Source organism: Pteropus vampyrus, unplaced genomic scaffold, assembly GCF_000151845.1.
Source record: "Pteropus vampyrus isolate Shadow unplaced genomic scaffold, Pvam_2.0 Scaffold105, whole genome shotgun sequence".
NCBI lineage: Eukaryota > Metazoa > Chordata > Mammalia > Chiroptera > Pteropodidae > Pteropus > Pteropus vampyrus.
The window spans coordinates 258,184-265,182 of record NW_011888886.1 but is presented as its reverse complement, the minus strand read 5'-3'; the positions used below and the strand labels follow the sequence as shown (position 1 = coordinate 265,182).

The following is a 6,999-nucleotide window of genomic DNA, read 5'->3' as shown; positions in this document are numbered from 1 at the left end:
AAGGCAGTCTATGGCACAAGAAAACAGATGTTTAGTGAAATAAAACAGTTATAAACTAGCTAAATAAGGAAAAGCAAAAACCTAAATTTAAACTTATAGGTAATGGTATTGCTTGGCTTACAATCTAAGGTAAGTGAAAAAAGGTCCCATTGAAAACGAGTTATGAATGGCACAGGATCGGTAGCAGATCCTTCCCCACCCCTCACCTTGCTGCCTTCGTTTACGGTTTTACCCTGCTTGCTTAGACCTTGACAATGGCCTTGAAGGGAGCTCGTTGGCCCTGACATCAGCCATCCAAAGCCTACACGTACCGCAAAATCATTCCTATGACCTATCTAAGATGTGGTCTGATCACCTGTTTGGGTCACAACAGAGGTACACAAAGGCCTTCAGCAGAAACCCTCTGCCTCTTACCAGGACCCTGAGGTCTCTCGGAACTTGAGCCGCCCTAAACGCCTGCTCTATGCCCCCTTGCACAGAAGCCCCCGGCACAGATCTGCTTGTCGCTTTCCGCGCTCCATGCTTTCGCCCCTTTGGTATTTCACGCAAGTGCCCTCCAGCCGAAATGCTCTTCTCTTGCCTGACTTGGCCTCCGAGCTCCTCCTCATCCTTTAACTCAGTCACAGCCTCCAGGAAGCCTCCCCTGATCTTGGCTTCCACGCTGGGTTAAGTGCTCTCCTCAGTGACTGCCTGTGCCTAGCTCTAGTACAGCGTGCTCACCATTATCTTATACTTAATAATCTTTCTGACCTCCAACCCCTTAAACTATTGTAATTCCTTGTGTTTAAATCCTATAAAAGTGTCTAGCATCCAGTCATAATTCAAAAAAAATATTTTGAATCAATAACTAGATGGATGAATGTATAATGAGTAAAGGGCCTGGCTATACATAGATGCCAGATCCTTCTCACCTGTTTCTGTTTGTCTGGCAGTTATTAATCTTTTCTGTGCTTCCTGTGACCTCCCAGACTGTCCCAGTCTACAGACATGGAACTCCTCTTATCTGGATTTAGTGGCCCCCTTGAGTCTGCAACAATTTAGTGACTATCCGCTGGAGCCAATTCTTGCTTCAGGAGTTGTGCGTGCTGGTTCTCCAACTACTGGTAGCTTAAAATCGAAGGAGTATTTACACCGCAGTAATTGTCAAATTCTATAAATGGGGGTTTTTGGTTTTGGAGAGCCAGCTGTTACATTTTCCAGCACACCACTCTGTGTGTGTGTGCAGACATGCATACATATGTACATACATATGTACATACGTACGTACATACATACATATATGATTTCACTTTTGCTATATTTTCCAACAATATAAGTCCTAAATGACAGGAAACTTATTTTCTGTTTATATAAATTTAAAATTACGGGCTTGCTTATTTATAGACTATACCCCATCTACTTCCAAAATGTGTTATCTGGATAAACTATTTGCTTTGAAAATATATACATAAAATAGTCTACGGCCACGCCACCCTGAATGCGCCCGATCCCGTCTGATCTCAGAAGCTAAGCAGGGTCGGGCCTGGTTAGTACTTGGATGGGAGACCACCCAGGAAGACCAGGTGCTGTAGGCATAAAAAATTTAAAAAAATAAGGGATTGTAAGCTGACAAGTTCCTTGCAATCTGCGAGGTCAACCAAGGGTTGCCTCGCCTAAAAATATTTTTATTTTATTTTACATAAAATAAAAATAATGTGAGAGCAAGAGAAACCACGTCAGAAACATCTGATCACGTAACTGTGACTAAGGGTCCAGTGTCAGCTCTGAGTTTCACGATCACCAAAAGAAAAGTGGCATTTCCGTTTTACTTTATGATCCACTACTAAATAGTGACTAAAATAGTAATGCACATTGACAGGAGACAAAAGCATAATGAAATATTATTTTTAATTCACACTGGCCACGCGTACTATTTTTTACCTTATTTTTACTCGGTCTTCACAACGACAGAAGTAATTCTTATTCCTATCTGTGACAAAGAAGGCACTGAAGCTTAGAGAGGTGGTGTGCCCTGTTTCAAGCTTAGACGTGCCTCGTCGATGTGCACATGACCTTGAAGAGTTTCCACTCCGATTCATCTCTCTGGCCATTACGTTACCCCGCCCACCTTGACTGCCGGCAACGTCTATAATGAACATTTTATGAAACAGGCAAACATGTCTTCTGTAGGGCGATTATTGACAAAAAGTCCCTAAGGAAGCAGAGGGTGTGAGTTTAGAGGTCACCTGGGATGACGGTTCTGCCGTGCTCACTGACGACACCCACGTGCGCCGCTGTCTGGGGGGCTAACCTGATCGGGGGTGGGATCTTGGAACTCCAAAGGCGTCATTAGCGTTAGTGTTAAGTCACCCGGACACTGACTTCCTCAGATGCTAATTACCCAGCTGGGCTTTCCACCCCACAATGAGAGACAGTCAAGGTTAAAACCTCGATGGCCATTTGAATGGCAGGCTATAGTTTTAGGTTAAAACCAAATAAAACACATTCTTTACACACAGGCCAAATTAACTCCTGGAAAGGAGGTGGCAGCGTAACACACACTCCAAGACTTAGAAGATGTGATTGCTTTTGAGTCTCTCACCCCTTTCCTGTCAAACACAAGCAGTGGGTCGATCCAAGCTTAGAAGCCCCATGTTTTGTGCTGGCTCCTTGGAGCGACTGACAAAGTGATTAACGGGCAGCTGCACCCAGTTAAGTCAAACGTCGGGGTGCTCTTCCGATCCAGCCCCACATCGGGTCCTGAGCAAACACATCTCAGTCCCTGTTCCTCAGGATCGAAGTCTCATCAGAGAGAGCCACAGAAAATACACTGCAGGGCTGCAGGGCCACAGCAGGTGCTTGCTGAGGACACAGTGGCAGAAGAGCAGGGGGGTCTCTGCTCCCTCCGAGGTGCAGGAAGGGCAGTTGCTGCGTGCAGATAATGGGTGACTTCGGTGAGGTCTTACTGAAGATGGATCCCCCAATGAACTTGTCCTGTTTGCCGTTCTTCTGGATGTAAATATTCTTCTGATGATCACTAATAATCTGAACTGGACGAAACAAATTGCAGAACAATAAATGCAATTCTTGTAACATAATAAAACATGCACGTTGTATGTGAATTCAAGGAGCGAGTGAAAATTGTGTGGTCTTTCCGCGTAGACTACACGTCCAGAAGAACGAGAGGAGCTTCCTGGAGGAGGCGGCACGCGAGGGGGACGGAAGGCTACCGCCCCAGGGCGTGCAGGAAATGCAAGGGCCGGGGCAACGTGGTGTCTTAACATCATCCGGAAAGATGAATAATAACCAAATAACAAACATGAAGTTAGGCTAAAGGCACAGGTGCAGGGCTGCAAATGGAGACGATGTCCATGGCGAGGACATCGAGCGCACCTGTCTGCTGGTCACATAACTTGGAGCTTTTAAGTCACATGCGATGGGCGGTTCACGTCCTCTCCTGGCGGCTCTGAATCTCCCGTCCCGAATCCCAAACAACGGACGTTCTTTCTTCTCTGCTCTTAAAGCAGCACACTCGCCACCTTCCTACCACGTGTATCACGTGACTGTGCGACTGTCTGTTTCTTCTGAACATCCCGAGCTCAAGGACGACACGCGAGTGTTCACGGAGCCGGACGCAGTTCCTGGCACGTTGTGGGCACTTGGTAGGTCTTGTGGTTCGAAGGCTGCAGCACGGTTCTGATTAAATTTGTTCCAATTCATAAAATTCCTTGCAGATCCCCATCGCCACAGCCTGGCATCCTGAATGAACGAACCGCTGGGGATGGCAGAATGTGGCCCAGAGCCACACACGAATGTTCTTTGACTACAGCGAGTGCCTGTGTGAAAGAAGAAGCCTTTCACTCTACCGACGACTGGGCCAACTGGCCGGTCGGAACGTGGTGTGACGCAACCCGGGCAAAGCCCTCGGGAGTGCCAAGTCACGCTCTTGTCTTCACGACAGGTGTGGAGAGGCTCGCCTGCCAAATTAGACACCTGACATGGCAGAGCCAGGTGCTATGCCCCGACAGGTGGCGGAAGAAGGGGGACTACTGTGTGCTCGGAGCACGAAACCCAGACCACTGGTTTTCTGACCGGAGCCCCGCGGCTCCTCCTTCCTGCGCCCCCCTCCCAGGTCACTAGCACCTGGTGCCTCTGAGCCCAGCGTGGCTCCGCGTGCATGTCCCTTGCCCTCCTACTCCTGAAACTTGCCAGGGGGTGTTGGCATCGGGGTGGGCACCCCGAGTGGGGCTGCTGGAGACCAAAATTAGCTGGGGTGGCTTCGTTTGACAATCACCCAGGCCAAAACGGCACCTGCGATCTGAGTCACTGCCTTTTAAGTGTTTATTAAGTGGTGACAGCGGCAGCTGAATGGGGAAGAGGAAGGGCCTTTGCTCCGTGTGTTCTGGTACCGTGAGGCTTTGGTGAAAGGCAGGAGCCTCACTGACGGGTGATGCCAGGAGCGGGGGCCGCCGCGTCGCAGGCCACAGGATGAGCATGGGACCCGATCGCTCTCTCCCCCTTCCCCTGGGAAAAGCTCTCTTAGAAGTCAGTCCGGTCCTCAGCTCTCTCCCCTGCACCCCTGGCTGCGGCTGTTTCGCACAAGCACGTGTTTCCAGGCGCATTGAAGGCTCTTTGGCCAAATGCACAGCCCCTCCCGCATCTGACAGGCATCGAGTTTCTGCTGAACAGCCCGGCATGAGTGGCCTTGGTGCCTGAGAAAGCAGGGCGGGTCTCCATGGGAACCCAACACACACTCGAGAGGCGCAGGAAGTGTTCCCACCAGCGCGTGAGCCTCGCACCTGGCCCGGACAGCCTGAGACATGGGACCTGCATGTATTCTCCACCCGAAGCGGGGATGGGACCAGGTACCCCTGGCCAGGAAATGACACACGGGGAGCTGGACTCCACGGGCCGACTGCACTAGGACAGTGGACAGCAGGGCCAAGGGTGGATGTGGCTGTCTTCAGCTATGCCCAGGATCAGACATATCTCCCTCCCAGAGACTAGTTCCTGGAGGTCAGGGAAAGAAATGTGCTCACACACACAGACACACACACGCTTTGGGACAGCACTTACGTTGTCTGCTGCAGCCAGTGCTTAGTTCTCAGTGCAAGCAGGAACGTGAGAGACGGAGGTGTCAGGTGCACGGGGAGCGGGGCTCTGAAAACCGGGGTTCGATCCCCAAGCCCCTCACTCTGTGCCCTGCAGTTTCATCTCGGATAAATCTCTTGGCTCATCTGTGCCCAAGATTTTTCAAGCACAAAATGTGGAGACTAATAACTCTTCCCTTGGAGGATGGTTTTAAAGATCAGTGAGCTAACTCAGGGTTTCTCGACCTCACACTATTGACGTTTCGACCGATTGATTCTTTGTGGTGGAGGCTGCTCTGTGTACTGTAGGCTGTTAAGCATGGAGATAAAGATGCCAACGAGAAGGTCACAATATTTACAAATAATCTAAGTGAGCACGCTGCACGCTAGCAAACCAGTGACGAGTTTCAAAGGTAAGGGCTAGGAAACCAGATTAATCCAGCACGATACATTTAGGCTCTATGCTACTGTGAGAATGTCATATTGAACAAATTCTGTTTCTTCCCAGTAAAGGGGCGGGGGAGAAAAAAAGAAAATGAGTAATACGTTAAATTGCCAGGATATTAATTATACAGAGCTACATCTTCAATGTTATGCATCTAAGGAGCTAATTTTCTCCACAATGTTATTATTATTTGTTACTTGCATAGCACCGTTGATGTAAACATGCTGTTTTATAAATACTCCCATAAAGTTTATTGCTCTTATATGAGTGTGCCATATAATTATGCATTTACCTTCTAATAAGCGATGTGAGGGGCGCAGCTCACTCACAGCAAAACCCCATTGCATGAGCATCTATCTGACTTTCTAAAAATCTCTGGGTAGCAACTACAGTTGTGCCATGCTATAAACAGAGTTGATATCATCTGAGTAAACAAGAGTCTTAAGAAAATCTATTTTTGTTATATTTTTTTCTGCTTTAAGGAAACAGGCCACTCTTTCTCAGAAAGAGTTTCACACCGTGGGGTATTTTTTGGAGGCGGGTATTTTGGGTTTTTTGTTTGCTCCTCTACGGGGCTGATCTACCCCCGTCAGGCCTGCTCGGGGAGTTGTGCGTGGGTGGAGAGATAAACCACACTGAATGTTCTCGTCGGTGGGGTTAGGTCACCTTCAATACCGCATGGCAAGTTTCTTCAGAAGGGAAAAAAAAAATGCAACAGAAAGAAAACACAGAGAGAAATGATTGAAACACCAGTGTGAATTATATTCGAAAAGGCAGCTTAGCTCCTGCAGCTCCGAGCACCCATGTCGGCGGAAACCCTTCCTGCCCGATGGAAGATGGAAGGAGAGATGAGGACAGCTTGCAGAGGGACCCTCCCATGGGACAGACACTAGCCCGCCCGGTGTAACAGGTCTTAGCTCGTTTCTAGCTCAGAAGCATTACCGAAAGGCCCTTGGAGAATGCAGTATAATCACTGCGTTGGTCCAAAGGATTAGCCACCCTGTGGCTTCTTTCCTCTATGGTGTCTGCATCATTTACAGCATGAAACACCTGACCCTGGAAACTTTCTTTAAAAAAATGTATTGACTGCGTATCCCAAGCAGGGCTCTGCGTAACAGCAGGCAACAGAAAATCTTCCATTTCCCTGAACTTTGACGATGAGGCAGCCTCACCGTTTGTCTATTTCTTAAAGAAAATGGCTCCTGAGTGAAAACTCTATACATAAAGCACCGGCTCCAAGCTTTCTGTATCAATGATTTCAGCTGCTGCTCTGTCTAACATTAGGTCTATTTTATACATCGTTTGGTCCAGTTTACGTCACGTGCTCTGATGCGAGCGGTCAGTAATTCTCAGCCGAGTGGAGGAGGACGTCAGAATCCGGGACGGACCGTGATGTTCGCGTGGAAAGGCAGGTGTTTCTTCCCCTCCACCCTTTGGTGGGGGGTCGCTAAGGCGAGAAAGACCCTGGAGAACTTTTTCCTCTAA

The 6,999-nt window shown here is 48.6% G+C and overlaps 1 non-coding gene across 1 annotated transcript; it reads left to right on the top strand.

Moving 5' to 3' along the window:
• The first annotated feature begins 1,455 nt into the window (after positions 1-1,455).
• LOC111742996 lies at positions 1,456-1,574 on the top strand. The gene has a single exon (XR_002781559.1). It is a non-coding gene; the product is annotated as a 5S ribosomal RNA (ribosomal RNA).
• The last annotated feature ends 5,425 nt before the right edge of the window (positions 1,575-6,999 follow it).